The 18,637-nt window shown below is 36.2% G+C and overlaps 1 long non-coding RNA gene across 1 annotated transcript in view; it reads right to left on the bottom strand.

Moving 5' to 3' along the window:
- The window catches only part of LOC148007685 (uncharacterized), a 104,961-nt gene extending 86,614 nt beyond the window's left edge, over positions 1-18,347 (bottom strand). The window contains exon 1 of the long non-coding RNA XR_015646673.1: positions 18,221-18,347. This is a non-coding gene — a long non-coding RNA (uncharacterized LOC148007685). The remainder of the gene's footprint in view (positions 1-18,220) is intronic.
- Positions 18,348-18,637: the final 290 nt, after the last annotated feature.

Here is an 18,637-nt window from a genome sequence, read left to right on the forward strand (position 1 = left end):
AGATACATAGATAGATTGATAGATGTATGTTTGTGTGTGTGTGTGTATATATATGTGGAAGATGCAGCACGTTTCCACATGGTTGCAGTTCACACACCCAAGTTCACTCTGCCCACTATTCTTTCTTGTAGCCATTTTGGAAACCTCTTTCCTTTATTATAACTATCATAACATCAAAACTCATTCTTAGCTGATGACCCTAACTATTCAGAAATTTGGAGGTGCAAGCCACGTGATCTATTGTGTGTTTTCCCTCTGATGATAATCTGTACATTAACTCTCAAATGTTTTTATCCCTTCATAATTTTCACTTTATGGCAGATACTAAGATAGCACTTTAACTTCCTTTATGGGTATACTTTTTAAGCAAAGTCCATATGCGAACTTAAATGTTCTTTTTATTATCCTGATCGCCATTACTCCCACACACCAAAAATCCACAATTCTGTCAGCTCTTTGAAATGCTAATATTCCCTGTAAGAGAACTTAGCTAAAGTGACAGAGCAGACTGACAGCTCAGGAGAAGGGCACTGCAGCAAACACAACACAGGACAGGACAAAGGAAGCCATGTCCTGATCTGATTGGTTTCTGATCTGACTGTTCAAAGACTTGAGATCTATAGAATAATCTTCTATCCCAACAAATTTGCAATATTCAGTTTGAATAAAATCATCTCTACCTAATTAAACAAATTATGGAATTTTGAGGGACCTGACCTTGTTTGCTGCATTGCCTTGCTGATCATTCTTAGGGTGGTTACAACAGGCATCCTTGGCTGCCTCTTCTCTGAGCAGGACCTGCTGCACTGACTTAAATAATCACACTGTACCCCGCCCCTGGTCTGTGCTAGTGAGCTAGCATAACCCTCCAGTCACACATCCGTGCATGGTTACCAGGCTGCAGAGATTCAAAATCTTTTCTAAAGCTAATGACACAAGGTAGGCAGCCATGAGCTTTAAGCTGTCCTATTGCTAGTATGAAAGTGGGGGCACTTCCTAAATCCCTGTATTAATTGGTCAGGGATAAATTCAAGGCACTTTCTGGGCAATGATGACTACAGGGTATTGAATTATATTCACATTTAGATCTGTATACAAAGGGAAAAAAGAGTGCTTAGGAAAAACAACAAAATTAGGGAATGTACAAAAGAACTAGATACTTGTAATATCAGGAGAAATCATTGAAGAAAAGAAGATGCTACTTTAACAACATTCTGCATTAATCAGGTTTTACTTGATTAGGTGGATCTTTAAAGTTTCCTATGTGTTCATGTAAATGAAGCACTTATCATTAACATAACGTTTGCTATTTACTAAAAGCTTGGTTTGTCATTCAATGATGCTTTTTTCTTCTATTTAAAAATTGTTGCTATGAGATACTTACTGATATGTTTGTATTTTAAATAGTGTCTTATTCACTAGATTTTGCTGGACTGGAAACTCACTTGTAGACCTGGCTGGATTTTCACTCAGAGATTTATGAACTTTTGACTTGTAAGTGCTACAAGTAAACACATATGGCACCACAGTTAGCTAGACTTTATTAATGTCAACTGTGTGTGTGTGTATCTCTCTCTCTCTCTCTCTCTCTCTCTCTCTCTCTCTGTGTGTGTGTGTGTGTGTGTGTGTGTTTGTGTGTGTGTTTCTGAGAAATAATTTTGCAGAACAGTATTAGTTTTTAGAAGCAGAATCATCCCTCAGCATCACTATTCAGCTTTAAAACTTTGTGATTCTGATGCACAATGAATATGCAAAGAAAGTACAAATAAAAATGTAGAAAATCATCTAAATGTTAATGATTGTACATTCAATTAGTTTTCAATAACTGTAAATATGATATTGACTTAGTAATTTCCTTTACTGCAAGAACTGGAAAAAGGAAATGCAAAAGGAACTACTAAATGTGCTTTGAATTTGGACAATCAGCACTGTGTATTATAATTAAGGGAGGAAAACATTTGCAAAAATGAAAAGGTGATTTTAAAGGATTATAAGAATACTCAGCTTCCTATTCCATAGCCAAGGAATCTATCAGAAGCTATCCCTGTGAGCCTAACTTTCCTTCAATAGGACTGAGCAGATAAATGTTGCAATATATTAATTCATATCATATCGAGAGAAAGGGATGACCACTCCTCAAAAGGGTGGACTACTGCAGATCAGTTCCTCTGAATCTTCTCTCAATACTGGAGATGTTTAAAAGTTGCTGAAAAAACACTTCTGCAATCATGATTTTAAAGATACCTTTTAAATATTGATTCTGATTAGTAAAAAAGCCTGTAAAATTACAATGCTGTTGTCCTGTGTTTATCAAAAACGTCAGAGGATACATGGTAGCAAGTGTGCCATAAGTTATAGTAATTTATTATTTATAAAGGCAAAGTTTGCATCAATCACTTGTTTTCTGACCAGGAAGATGCTATGCAGAATAGACTGGATTTAAATATGCAGTGTTCCATTTTATCTGCTATTTGCCAGGTTAAAAAAAACTGTTCTTATATAAAGTATGTTCTGTCTTCCAGATAGTATAAATTAAGCACAAATGTCAAGAGTAACAGAGGGTTTTCTAAACAAGAAAATGAATCCAAATTTTTTTGCATCTATTCTTAAACTGTGTGTCAAAGTGTGATTAGGACACTGAAAACACTGAAAGAAATTCCCAAGTTTTATATTATTATTGTGTGTTTGCTTGTGTATTTATTTATTTATTTATTTTTATTGTATTTTTTTAAATTCATATTTCAAATGTTATTCCCTTTCCCAATTTCACAGAAATCACCCTGCTATTCCATCCCACTTCCCTTCTTCTATAACGGTGTTCTCCTGCCTTCATCCCAACATTTCCGTACAATGGGGGTCCAACCTTGACAAGACCTAGGGTTTCTCCTTCCATTGGAGACCTACAATGCCTTCATTTGCTACTTATGCAGTTGGAGCCATGGATCACTTCATGTACAGTCTTTGGGTAGTGGTTTAGTCCCTGGGAGCTCTGATTTTTTGGCATTGTTGTTCTTATGGGGTTACAAGCCCATAAGTTCTTTCAATCCTTTCTCTATTTCCTCCAACGAGGGTCCTTCAGTTGCTGTTCCAAACTCTGTGTCCATATCCCCTCCTATGATTATTTCCCCCCTTTTATGAAGGAGTGAAGAAAAAACTCACATGTGATTTGAAATGAGAGCTTTTCATTGTCTCTCATTAGTTGAGTGCTCCCTTTTCTCCTCTGTTGCCTCCTCCTCTTTTTCGCCTCTCCTTAATTTCTGTTTATGTTCATACCCCTTTTATTTTTTGCAACTTGTGAGACAGTATCTTATTCTGTAGAATAGATTGGCCTCAATTTTGAAGTAAACATTTTTTTCTATCTTTTGAATGATATGATTAATATATAAGCCAATGTACCTTGAAGGCTTTTAATTTGATTTAAAAATGTGAATTTTGCTCTGATCATTAATTACTTTTAATTACTATTAGATTTTTTTTTGCAAAAAAGAGCAGTAATGTTGGCACATGCCCTTATATCTAACAACTGAGAGGCATAGGCAGAGAGTCTACTCTGAATTTACTTACAGCCAGAATTACATGTTGGAAATTGTTAGTAACAACAAGAAAAATATATTAATAAAATTCAAATTGTAGTAGCAAAATATTATTTCTTCTCTTATTATTTATCTAGTGGTAAGCAGCAGGTTGCTTAATTATATCTCAAACCACAGAGAAGAATTAAAGAGACTTCATGAGTTTTTTCAAATAGAGAAAGGCATTCCTAGAGTTATGTTGGTTGAACAATGCTGCATCTGATAACCTTCCAGAGCCATCAACTAGGAGTCAAATGTTTAAAATTTAGGAAACAATAGTGGACATCTCATTCAACTTAGTGCATTCTAGTCCTTGTCACGACAATCTCAAACCAATGTATAATAAAAATATATACTATACAAATATAAATACTATATTTAAAAATATATACTATACTATACTATTGTTTTTCATAGAATGAAAACTCCTTAAAAGCATAAAGTGTCTTTTGATTCTCAAGTCAGTACTTTCAATGTTACCCCTGTAATATCAAAATATAGTTATATATTTTAGCATACAATGATGTAAAACATATATTAATTTTTATCTAAAATGAACATAGAGTGTCCTAAGAAATCCTTAAGATGTCCTTGAGTTTCATTTTTTTCTGACCCTACCTCCTTGTTGCTGTTGTTCCTTGTGTGTATAGTATATCTGCATTAGTAATGAAGGTCAAATTCAAAACTGTTTATGTTAGACAAGTATAATAGCAATGGTTGAATATCAAACATATTCAATATCCTTATCAAATATCCTTAGATCTAAAAGTCACACAGCATTTCCATTTCCAAATATTTTACAATCCAAATTCTCTATAAAACTCTAAAGTCTCATTTTGAAAAGGGGGCTCCTTTAAAATTGTACTTTCTTATCTCAAGAGGGACGAAGCAAGCAACGATGTGAACAGTGAAAAATCAAACAACAATGGTGTTAGTAACTAAACATCTTAATAATGTTGATCCACTTACTCTTTTCTGGTATTCTGAAAGAGTCTGAGTAACATCTCTAAGTCTGCCCTTTACTGCATATGTGCAGTTGTTCTAGGCTATGACTGACTTGACACCATGGATGCTACTGATCTCGCTGGTTATCCTATGATACTTGCATCTCCCCACAATGTGAGGTACCTTGCAGCAACTAAGCTGCACTTTGTCCAGTAAATTTATCTATCATTTTTTCTGGAGACCCATCTCTTCTACACACTGACAAGCCTCAGCTGTTGTCCATGATGTCTCATTGCTTTTATAACCAGTGCCACTTGGGTGAATCTAGTTCCTAGAGTGTATCAGAGTTATGACCTCATCATTTTTGGAACACAGTTTCTGCAAGCTGACCCTGAGGCATAACTTTTCTAGAGACTTCACATCTATGATGTTGGTCTCTTCTTTATAACAAATGATTGATTGTTTAGAGTAAGATGGCCAGCATTTATTACCCAGCCAAGCTAGGGTTTCCTTCACTTTAGTGGGTCTGTTATTGAAATTTCAAAATTGAAATTTCTTCCAGTATATTCAAGAAACAGGGGAATTGTGGAAGACCCTGGCTAAAAGATTGAATGTAAAAAAATGTGTGCTCTTCTTAATATCTCTTTTTATATTTAGTATGATGGAATAGAAATAGGAAGTGAGAGAGAGGGGGGGTTCAAACTGATTCAAAACTGATGGTGAGGATGGACTCAAAGTATTCTGGAAACAAAGAAAGAGCAAAACTGTTTTGTGATCAAGAATCCTAGATGGAAAATGAGATTCAACGCTATAGTCCAAAAGCAGGAACTATTACCTTCATGGATATACGGAAATTTAAGGCTGTGTAAGTTATTGAATAAAGGCCATGGCTAGGAATTGTTCCCCTGTGCTTAGGCAGGATTAATGATCAGGATATCAGGTAAATATGACCATGAAAAATTCAGTATGAAGGATTGTAGGGGCTGAGATTGGGACAAAGGGAAGAAATGAAAAGAACAATGTGCATCTGAGAACTTAGTAATAAGTTATTTTTGATAGAGCCCTTTGCCAGATGATAAAAAAATGGACAATGCTACAGATGTGATACACAGAGCAGTTTAAGGAAATTCTAGGCCTATTCTTCTAATACCACTAAGGTGCTTGGTGCTTCAAAGAGAGGGGAGGCTGCTTTTAGATGACTATTTCACTAATAGTGAAGAGCACTATGTCAGGAGCATGAACGCTGTCCTGCACCTATTCTATTCTCAGCTTGTACTTTGATTAAGTGAGGGCCAAGTCAATGCCCTTAGAGGAAAAGATCAACATTCCAATTAAGGCAGAAAATATCAGTGTTGGACCTTTCTAGCTCAGCTGGATTGCAACAGCCCTAAGCAATGTCAAAATATGATTCCCAATTACAAAGTACAGAAAAGGGTACTTTCTTCACCATCTGAAGAAACATCAACTAATAACATAAATCTGTCCAGTTTTATGTCAAAAATGAAGAGAACGTACAATCAATAAAGAGGCATCTATGGTATCTGATGTCAATATAAATTTTGCTTTAATTAACTATTTTTAAGCATGTTGAATAAAAATATTATTCAAGTAAACTTAGAATTTCATTACTGGTCCTCGCCAGGTATACAGTATGCTCAGTGAAAAACAAAAGAAAACAAAACAAAACAATTAATCCTTTTTGCTGTTTTTCTGGAAAGAGGATAGTGCTCAAATGCATTTAATCATGCTTGCCTTGAAATCATAGTACATCAAAGTCAGTGCACTAGTAATGGACCATCTACTTCATCTACTGAATCTTCTCCTCAGCCAACCAATAAAATACTTTTGTGGAAAAATTTCCACCTTCCTCATGAAATCCAGAATATCCACTGAATGAGTATATATTAATGAAACATCAGACTTCAGTATATTATGTTTTTAAAAGTATTTTTCCTTAAAACCCAGCATCATAACTTTTCCCCAGATATCTCTTTTTATGAATTAGGAAATACCAGACATTTTATACAACATAATAAAACTCCTCCTTAGTGAAATGTATATACCTCGTATATGTGAGGTTACAGGGAATTGATTATTTTACTAGTATGTAAAGAAGGACCGTTTGTCAAGGAATATCCCTAGGTCCTTCTTCACTCTATTACTTGCAGTATGCTTCAGTGAATACCATTGCTGTTTCCAAAGACCATACAAAATTAATTTCCTGAGGCAAAAAAAGCAGGGGGTCATGTATAGTCAGGCATTCTTCTGTCACATAAACATATTATTAAAATCATATAGAGATATTTTTGATATTGCTCAAAGTTAAAAGTTGTGGAATGACAAGACCACCTATCAGTTTGGCTGGCTGGAATTTTTCAAGTAGATGGTATTTCCATTAAAATTGTGCCAACTGAACTTGACCAGTCCCACAGCTCTCTGCACTCAAATTCCTGTGGGGGTAAGAGCTGGACTCTCAGAAGTTTGGAAAATTCTGAGAGTTCTGAGGTGACTGTCACTTATGCTCACATTCCTGACACAAGAATAGTCCTCTTAATGCCCTACGTGCTCTTGGGGCATAAGGACACAGGAAAAATAATAGGTATGAGACTTCCAATTTCTACGTGCACCAAGATCCAAAAACCAATCATCAGTAGCAATTATACATCTGAGAGCAGAGGTAAGACCAATTAATTCTTCTACTCCAAGTGACTGGTCTGGTGAACGTGGGACACAGAAAGGCAGAAGTCTCGAGCAGGACACTTCCTGTTTCTGGCTGTGCCCAGAACTGAACCAGTCCCACAGCTCTCTGCACCCAAACACAGTGGGTGGAGACAGCTGGGCTCTCAGAAGCGCAGACAATACTCAGAGCTCCAGGGAGACTGCCACTTCGGTTGGCATTTCTTGCCAAGAGGAACCAGACTATTACCCTCTGATACAGGAATATAGGGACAAGCAGCAGCAGCATTCTTCTGCTTTTTGCCTGTTTCTAGAACTGAAATGACCCAGTCCCATAGCTCTCTTCACCAAAATCCCATGAGGGAGAGAGCTGGACACTCAGAAGTGCACACAATCCTGAGAGTTCAGAGAAGACAACTATTTCTTCACACATTCCTTACCCAAAAGGAATGCCTAGAGCCCTCTGTGGACTCTGGGTACAGGGACCTAGGAGCAGTGAGGTGAAGGAACTTTCTGATGTATGCCTGTGCCAAGAGTTGAAAGCCAGTCTCCAGAGCACCTACACACCTGAGAGCAGAGGTAAAACCAATATTTCTGCTCCAGTGATCTGCCTGGAAGGTTCAGGTAAAATAAACCCAGAAGCAGCTTTCTGTTCCCAGATCTAGCTGAAAGAAAACAGGTTTATAGAGTGCTTACACATGGACATACAGAAGGTCAAGCCACTGTCAGACACAGCAAGACAAACTAACACCAGAGACAACCTGAGTGGGAGAGGCAAGCACCGGAACTTAAGCAATAGAAACCAAGCAATCATCAGAGCCCAGTTCTCCCACCAATGCAAATAATGGATATCCAAAAGCACCAGAAAAACAAGATATGCCTTTAAAAATCACATCTCATGAGGAAGATCGAGTCTTTAAAAAGGACATAAATAACTCCCTTAAAGAAGTGAACAACAGGGGTTGGGGATTTAGCTCAGTGGTAGAGCGCTTGCCTAGCAAGCGCAAGGCCCTGGGTTCGGTCCCCAGCTCCAAAAAAAAAAAAAAAAAAAAAAAGAAGTGAAAGACACACAAAATCCCTTAAGTATACAAGGAAACACAACCAATCCTGTGAAGGAATTGAAGAAAACAATTCGATATTTAAAAATGGGAAAAAAAACAATAAAGAAATCACAAAGGGAGACGAGCCTGGAGATAGAAAACCAAGAAAAGAAATCAGGAGTGAAGATGCAAGCATCCCCAACAGAATACAAGATATAGAAAAGAGAATCTCATGGGCAGAATATATGATAGACAACATTAACAAAATCATCACAGATAATGAAAAACACAAAAAGGTCCTGACCCAAAACATCCAAGAATCCATGCACGAAACAATGGAAGAACAAACGTAAGGATTATCGGAATAGAAATGATTGAATATTCCCAAATTAATGGGCAAATAAATATCTTCAAAAAATTATAGAGTAAAACCACTAACCTAAAGACAGTGATGCCCAGAAACAGACAAGAAGCCTGCAGAACTCCAAATAGATTGGACCATAAAAGAACTTTCTTGTGTCACATAATAGTCAAAGCATAAAATGCACAAAACAATGAAATAATATTAAAGCAGTAAGGGAAAAAGGTCAAGAAATATATGGAGGGAAACCCATCATAATTATACCAGACTTATCAACAGAGACTATGAAAGCCAGAAAACCCTGTGTTAATATCATAGAATGCCTAAGAGAACACTCTATGCCAGCCCAGGCTACAATTAACATAGATGGAAAAACGAAGATAGTCCATGACAAAAAACAAATTTACGCAATATCTTTCTACAAATCCAGCACTACAAAGGATAATAGATAGAAAACTCTAACACAATGAGGGATACTCCACCCTAGAAAAAGCAACATAGTAATCTCCTTGCAGTAAAACCAAAAGACACACATATATAATTCTACCACTAACAAGAAAATTAAGAGGAAAGCATCACCGTTCCTTAATTTCTCTTAACATCAGTGGACTCACTTCCCTAATAAAAAGACATAGTCTAACAGATTGGGTACATAAATCATAAGTATCTATGCTCCAAATGCAAGGGCACCTACATTGATAATAGAACCCTTACTAAGCTCTAAGCACAGATGGAAATTCATACAAAATATTAGGAGTTTTCAACACCCTACTCTCATCAATGTACGAATCACGGAAATAGAAACTAAAGAGAGACATGGAGAAACTAACCGAAGTTATGAACTCAAAGGATTTAGTACATATTTGTAGAACATTTCATCCTAAGAAAAAGAATACACCTTTTCCTCAACACCTCATGGTGCCTTCTCCAAAACTGACCATATAATTGATCACAAAACAGGCCTCAACAGATACAAGAAATTTGCAATGATACCATGAATCCTATCAGATCACCATGGACTAACACTGGACTTCAATAAAAACAAAAATGACAAAAAGCTCACATAGACATGGAAGATGGACAACATTCTACTCATTGATACCTAGGGTAAGAAAAAAAAAGAAATTGAAGACTATTTAGAATTTAATGAAAATGAAAGCAAAACATACCCAAACTTATGGGACACAATGAAAGTTGTGTTAATAGGAAGACTCATAGCCCTGAGTGCCTGCAAAAGGAAACATAAGACAGCATACATAAGCAGCATGGCAGCACACTAAAAACTCTTATACAAAAAAGCAAATACATCGAAGAGTAGTAGAAGGCATGAAATAAACTCAGGGATGAAATCAACCAAGTAGAAACAAAAAAAAGATATACAAAGAATCAACAATCTGGAACTGGTTCTTCTAAAAAAATCAATGAGATAGATAAACTCATAGCCAGACTAACCAGAGGGCACAGAGTGTTTATTCAAATTAACAAAGTCAGAAATGGAGAGGGAGACACAACATCAGAATCTGAGGAAATTAAAAAAAAATCATCAGATCCTACTATGGAAGCCTATAATCAGCAAAACAGGAAAATCTGTAGAAAATGGGCAATTTTCTAGACAGATACTAGGTACCAAAGTTATATCAGGATCAGATGACCATAGAAACAATCCCATAACTCTTAAAGAAATAGAAGCAGTTACTAAATGCCTCTCCACCAAAAAGAGCCCAGGACCAGATGGATTTAGTGAAGAATTCTATCAGAACTTTATAGAAGAAGTCATACCAATACTGTCCAAACTATTCGACAAAATAGAAACAGAAGGATCACTACCCAATTGCTTCTCTGAAACCAGAACTATGATTATACCTACACCACATTTAGACCCAAAAAAGAAAGAGAACTTCAGACCAATTTCACTTATGAGTATTGATGCACACATACTCAATAAAATTCTTGCAAATCGAATTCAAGAACACATCAAAACAATCATCCATCATGATCAAATAGGATTCATCCCAGAGATGCAGGGATGATTTAATAAATGGAAATCCATGAACATAATTCACAATGTAAATAAACTATTACACACACACACACACACACACACACACACACACACACACACACAGACACTCACGCACTCACACACACACGATCATTTCATCAGGTGACAAAAAAGCCCTTGACAAAACTAATACCTTTCATATTAACAATCTCAGAAAGATCGGGAATTTAAGACCCATACCTAAACATAGGGAAAGTAATATACAGCAAACCGGTAGCCTACATTAAGATAAATGGACAGAAATTTGAAGCAGTCCCACTAAAATCAGGGACTAGTCAAGCCTGTCCACTCTTACCCTACTTATTCAATATAATACTCTAAGTACTAGACAGAGCAATCGGACAACAAAAGGAGATCAAAAGGATAACAATCGGAAGGGACGAAGTGAAAATATCACTACTTGAAGTTGAAAGGATAGTATACATAAGGGACACCTAAAGTTCCACCAGAGAAGTAATAAGCCTGAAAACAACTTCAGCCAAGAGGCTATATACAAAATTAATTCAAATTAATCAATATCCTTCCGCTACTCAAAGGATAAACAGGCTGGGAAGAAATTAGGGAAATGACACCCTTCACAATTTTTCAAATAACATAAAATAACTCAGTGTGAATCTAGTGAAGCAAGTGAAAGATCTGTAAGACAAGAACTTCCAGTTTATGAAGAAAGAAATTGATGATCTCAGAAGATGGAAAGATCTCCCATGCTCTTGAAATCACAGGATTAATATAGCAAAAATGTACATCTTGCCAAAAGTAATCTTCGAGTTGAATGCAATCCCAATCAAAATTCCAAATAAGTTCTCTGAATATTTAGAAATAGCAATTTGCAAATTCATTTGGAACAAAAATCACAGGATAGCAAAAACTATCTTCAACAATAAGAGAATCACCATCCCCGACCTCAAGGTGATTTACATACCAACAGTGATAAAAACTGTATCATATTTTAACAGAGACAGGCAGGCAGATAAATGGAATAGAATTGACGACCCAGACAACAGAGCTAAAACCATCCAGTGGAAAAAAGATAGCATTTTCAACAAATGGTGCTGGCTCAACTGGATATCAGGCTATAGAAGGATACAAATCAACCTATTCTTATCAGTCTGTACAATGCTGAAGTCCAAGGGTATCAAGGATTGCTACATCAAACCTGATACACTCAAACTAATAGAAGAAAAAGTACGGAAGTTTCTTGAACACATGGGGACTGCGGAGAATTTTTGGAACAAAATTGCTCTACGATCATGAATTCTCAAATGGCTCCTCATAGAACTGCAAAGTTTCTGTAAGGCAAAGGAGACTGTTATTAGGACAAAACGGTACCCGGCAGATTTGGAAAAGATCTTTATCAATCCTACAACCGATAGAGGGCTAATATCCCAAATATATAAAGAACTCAAGAAGTTAGACTCCAGAGAGCCAAATATCCCTGTTTAAAATGGGATACAGAGCTAAGCCAAACATTCTCAAGTGAGGAATATCGTATGGCTGAGAAGCACCTAACGAAATGTTCAACATCCTTAGTCATCAGCGAAATGCAAATCAAAAAAAAAAAATCCACCGGAATCCCACATCACACCAGTCAGACTGTTTAAGATCAAAACTCAGGTGACAACATTTGCTGGCAAGAATGTGAAGAAAGAGGAACACTAATCCATTTTTGGTGGGATTGGAAACTAGTGAAAACTTGGGAAATCAGTCTGAAGTTTCCTCAGAAAATTGCAACACCTGAGGACCCAGCTGTTCCACTCCTGGGCATATGGTGGAAATGGTGTTCCAATGTACAACAAAGACATATGCTCCACTGTGTTCATAGCAGCCCTATTTATAACAGCCAGAAGCTGGAAAGGACCCAGTTTTCCTTCAACAAATGAATCGATACAGAAAATATGGTATTTCTACACAACGGAATGCTGCTCAGCTATCAAAAAATATGACTTCATGTAATTCACAGGCAAATAGATGGAATTAGATAATATCATCCTCGGTGAGTTACCTCAATCATAAAAAAAAAAAAAAATCAAATGAGATCGGGCAAGTTCAGGAACAATGCCAAACAACCAGAGCTTCCGGGGACTAAGCCTTGGTTGCAATCTCCTTCAGCTCCTTCAGTCCTTCCCCTAGCTATTCCATCGGGGTCTCCAAGGCTCAGTCTCATGATTGGCTGTATTTGCATCTATTTTGCTGAGGTGCTGATAGAACCACCGAGAGAACAGCTATATTAGGCTTCTGTCAGCAAGTGCTTCTTGAAATCAGCAGGAGGGTTCGGGTTTGGTATCTGCAGAAGGAATGGATCCCTAGATAGGGCAGTCTCTGGATGGCCCTTCCTTCAGGTTCTTTTCCATTTTTTCCCTCTCTTTCCTTTTGTCAGGAACATTTCTGGATTAAAATTTCTGAGATGGGTGGGTGGCCCAATCCCTCAACTAGGGGTAGTGCCTATCTACTGGAGGTGGTCTCTAAGTTTCTATCTGCCCTGTGTAGGGTATTTCTGATAAAGAAATCCCAGTTTGGTCCTGGGAGCCTCTTGTTTCCCTGGTGTCTGGGGATTTTTAGTAGCTATCCCGAGTTCTGCAGTCCCCACTGCTAATATTTCTATTCGGTTTCCTAACCATCTGCATTTGTCTTCTATCCCTTCCAATAACTGATTTTGTTCCATCTTTTCCCTCTCCCTCCACTCTTCCTTCCAGGTCCCTTCCTTCCTCTATCTCCTGTGACAATTTTGTTCTCTCTCCTATGTAGGATTGAAGCACCCACATTTTGGTCTTCCTTCTTTTTTACCCAGATATACTCAACACTATGTCCATAAACCATTGAATGAATAATGAAAATATGGTACATTTACACAATGAAATGTAACTTACTTCATGAACTGATAAAGTCATTGAACTCTTACTTAAGTGGATAGAACTAGAAAAAAGTCATCCTGAGTGAAAAAAATCATCCAGAGTGAGGTACTCAGAACCCAAAAGAGAAATGTAGATGTGATCACTTAAAACTACTTGTTAAGTTTTAATCCTTACAAATATATGTAAGAATCCTTAAGTCCTCAGAGATAAGATGTAGAGTGAGGAACTAGAAATGATGAAGGACTTTCTTGAATATGTGAAAACATAATTAAATCTGGAGACATGTGGTATAATGTGATAGTTGAATGGGAATATTATATGCAGAAGTGGAGGAAAGTGGGGTAAGGGACATGAGAATCTGTGGACTTTGGGAAGAATGTTATAGAATAGTACTATAGTACAGGCTCCTTAATATATACTATGTTAATGGAATACTCTTAAAATACATCACAAAATAATGGGGAGAGTGCAACCTAACTGCCATTTCTCACTACCAAAGCCACTCCAGTGCCATGTATGGGTTACATCTATTTGAGTTTTGATGACTGAGTTCTTACAGTAACTCTGAAACAACTTACATTCCTACCACATCATTGGTTGCTTTACAGAAACTGATAGCAAAGCTATATTGATGAGACAACACTTACCTATCTCATTGAACATAAAAACGTTAAGTTGGTGACTAACTGGAATATTCACTACACGTAGATAGTGTTCATGGATTGGAAAATGTATTCATACTTCTTGAGGAGAAAATGAAAGATGAACATAGCTGAAATCCTTCAATTTACAAGGGGTACAGGCTACAGTGTACCTGGGTGTAATAGTTGTACAAACACGGTGAGAGTAAGTTACAATTATTTGACTGGATTCAATGCCCAGTCCATGAGACACATTCCTGACGATGTTTATATGCCCAAGAAAAGGGTTATAAGTAGATTGTGGGTCAAGTCACATACCAAACACCATTTTATTCTGCAAAACATTGTAGCAATTTAAGGAATCCTAATGATATTCTGTTATTCCCTTTAGTATATTGCTCAGCCATGATCACAGAAGCTACTATCTGTTATTGTGGGTAACAAAGGCAGACACATAACTGAAAAATGTGTGTAGAGTAAGAGAAATTTGGTAACTCAGTCATAAATGCAAATTCTCTATCAAAACACTTCTTTCATCTCTCATGGATCTTTGTGTTGGATGAAAACTAAGAGCAACTGGGAATGGAAAGAATGTAACAAAGGAACCAATGTCTTTCAGATGTAACAAGGGGGGCACTCTACAGTGTACATTACTGAGAGAAAGAACAAATGTTCCTAAAGGAGAAATTATTTTAACATGGTGGAGTCTTGCTGATTATAGAAATCACATTCATAGAAGATTTTATTCAAAGCAATAAACAGCTAAATCATATAAACTCAATGGTATTTTGACAATAATTTTTTGATTCCTAATTCTGTGTCTTTCAACATAAAAACAGATAAAATTGAATAAAAGAGAAAGTAGGAAAGAGCCTGAGTTTTTACCAGGAGATTTCAATATAAGATTATGATATACACAATAAAATTTCTTTGCTGGACATAGAGAATTCAGTCTTGTGGCATCCAGCACAGTTTCCCTGGTGGTTATCTTTCATAATGCTAGAAAACACTATTCAGTCTCCATTAAGAAAAAATTAATGGTTTTCCTATCCATTAATAATCCTTATATGCTACAATAATGACTGGTTTAGTAAAATGCATTAACATTGCAACTGTACAAAGGGAATTTTGTTCTTAACTGACCACATTATTAATTAGAAGGGAAGCCACTTTAACAGGAGAAAATTCAGGAATGATACAACAAACACGGTCAATAAACTTTGCTAGGGAATTTAAATATCCTAGCAGAGAACACACTAACATTGTATTACTAAATCTCCATTTTGTCAAATTCCCTTTTAAATATTTCTGTTATGTTTTTTGGCAAGTGTTGTTGATTATTTCCATAGATAACAATTTTATTACTAATGTTTTTGTTGGCACAATGATACCTATCTCCATAAAGGACAGTTAATAAGCAGCAGTCAGTTCTCAGACAACAGTTGGGAGTTCTAAAACTCCCCGGACCAGGTAAAAGCTAGCGGACAGGTATAAATGCTATGGAATGTCCCTTTAAATGGCCTGGACTTGTAAACATGGCCCTTACAGTTAGAGTTACAAGTGTGCTCCTCACAAGACTGAGCACAAATTCAATGTCTTCTCAATATTCCAACTCTGCATGTACACATTCTTACTGAAATAGATGGCTACTAGGGTAGCAAGTGTCCTGTCTCCTTAGAAATGGGGTCACTGGGAAGGATAAACAGAACATATTTCAGAAAAATAAAACAGCATACAACAATATCAGAGGGAGCTTCCTGTTAAATGGTGAGAAATTCAAAACATTTTCATTAAAATCAGGAACCGTACAAGGAATTCTATTCTTCCTGTCTTATTCAGCAAAGTATTAGGAGATTCCTTTGAATAATATATGATTTTATCCATAAAAGTTCCTAAATTTGGCAGCAGAAACCTGATAATGCTGAAAATCACTTTCAGGAAAGTACCAGTGTGAACAAATTAATGAAAAGTTATGTCCTGAAATAACAAATATTTTGAGGAACAAGCTATATAAACAATATCATTTATAAAACATTATATATAATACTGTTATATAATATATATTATATGAAACATGTTATATAAAGTGTTACATATGTATTACCTATGTATATATTTGTTGATAGCCAATAATATCCTTCACAGAAATTAAAAAATAGTGCTGGAAAATTATATGAAGAAAAAAAAAAGATACCCTGTAAACTAAACTTGGATAATAAACAAAGTTGAGGAGATATGACCATGCCAGATTTCAAATTGTACTATGTAGTAGTTGAACTAACAAAAACTGTATTGAATGGTGCTACTCTGTCTTATGTATATTAATTAATACCACTTTAGAAGAAACAAGCTTAGCAAACCCTCAGAATGATGTTGGCTTGGATCAACACAGGATTGCATTATATATATATATATATTGCATTATATATATATATATATTTCTTAAACCCAAACAACATTATGAAATAGAAAACAAAATACAATGAGTAAAAGTATACTGCATGTCTCTGAGTATCTCTGTGTCTCAAAGCCTATTATTAGTTTGCATTGTTTCCTCTGTACACATCTTAAAGCATTCAATTTAGTGCTTTTATGGAATACTTGAGTGTGTTAATTGGGTCTCTGATTTTTGTGTCTGCTCATTTTCCTTCTGTTGGATTGCCTTGTCCACCCTCAATATGTTCTTTCAATATCTTATTATATTTCAATTTGTTAATGTTTGGATGTTATCTTTTGGGTGTTATTTTCCTCATGAGAGCCACAAAGGAAACAGAAGATCTAGAAGGGAGGGGAGGTGAGGAGAAACTGGAAAGAGTTTAAAAAATGGAAAAATGTAACCATGATATAAATAAAAAATGAAAATGGAAATGAAAAAGTGGGACAAAAATCAATTTTCAATAAACATAAAACACCATTTTATAATGAAAAACAAATTACAGTTCCAAAAACCCAGAAAGAAAAAAAAAACAGAAACAAAAGAAAAAACACAAGCTTGTGGATTTATCTGATGGAGACTGGCCAAACCGCCCCCAAACACCAGAAAACCCAAAAACAAATCTGCATTCTATTTTGCATATCTTATACAATTCATGCAAATCAGTGGATCAGAGCAAAATACAGATTACATATACAAAGAAAGTTCTTTCCCATCACCAGTTTATTGTTGAACCAGGGCAAGATTTAAAAGTAAAAACATATTAACAAATAACATATACTGAAAGACACTAAAGTACTGTAATAACATTCAAACTAGATCACCTTATGTTATCACCGAAAAACGGTTTATTATTCTATACTGCTCTATGCACTGTATGTGATTGAGTATGTGTATAAGTATTTTTGTGTGTATATATATATATATATGTGTGTGTGTGTGTGTGTGTGTGTGTGTGCTTCTATATATGTATATGTGGAAGATGCAGCACGTTTCCACATGCTTGCAGATAACACACCCGAATACACAATGCCCACTACTTTCTTACAGCCATTTTTGGAAACTCCTTTCCATTTTTATAATTATTATAACATCAATACTAATTCTTACCTGATAACCCTGATTATTCAGAGACTGGGAGGTACAAACTATGTGATCTATTGTGTGCTTTCCATCTGATGATAATACGTACGCTAACTATCAAATGTTTTTATCCCTTCATATCGTTCAGTCTATGGCAGATACACAGATACCACATCCTTTATGGATGTAATTTTTATGCAAAATCCATATACAAATTTAAATATCCTTTTAATTTTCTTGACTGCAATTACTCCCACACAACAATAATCCACAATACTGTCAGGTCTTTGAAATGCTAATATTCACCCTGTAAGAGAACTGAACTGTAGTGACAGGGCAGATTGACAGCTCAAGGGGAGGGGCACTGCAGCAAACACAACACAGGACAGGACAAAGGAAGCCAGGTCCTGATCTGATAGGTTTCTGATCTGACTGTTCAGAGTCAAAGACTTGAGATCTATAGAATTGTCTTTTACCCAACAAATTTGCAATATTTAGTGTGAAAAAAATCATATCTACCAATGAAACAAATTATGGGTTTTGTGGGAGCTGACCTTGTTTGGTGCATTGTCTTGCTGACCAGTCCTAGGGTGGTTTTGACAGGAATCTTTGGCTGCCTCTTCTCTGAGCAGTCCCTGCTGCACGACATATGTAATCACATCGCCGCCGTCCCCAGTCTGTGCTAGTAAGCCAGCATAACCCTCCAATCACATATGCGTACATGGTTGCCAGGCTACAGAGACTCTAAAACTGATGACACAAGGCAGGCAGATGTGAGCTTTAAGCTGTACTATTGCTAGTATGAAAGCAGGAGTTCTTCATAAACCCCTGTATAAATTGGTCAGGGATAAATTCAAGGTGCTTTCTGGGCAATGATGACTATAATAAATTGAATTATATTCACATTTCGATCTGTATACAAAGGAAAGAAAGAGTGCTTAGGAAAAATGTAACACAATTAGAGAATGTAC

Source organism: Rattus norvegicus, chromosome 1 (genome assembly GCF_021556685.1).
Source record: "Rattus norvegicus strain SHRSP/BbbUtx chromosome 1, alternate assembly SHRSP_T2T, whole genome shotgun sequence".
NCBI lineage: Eukaryota > Metazoa > Chordata > Mammalia > Rodentia > Muridae > Rattus > Rattus norvegicus.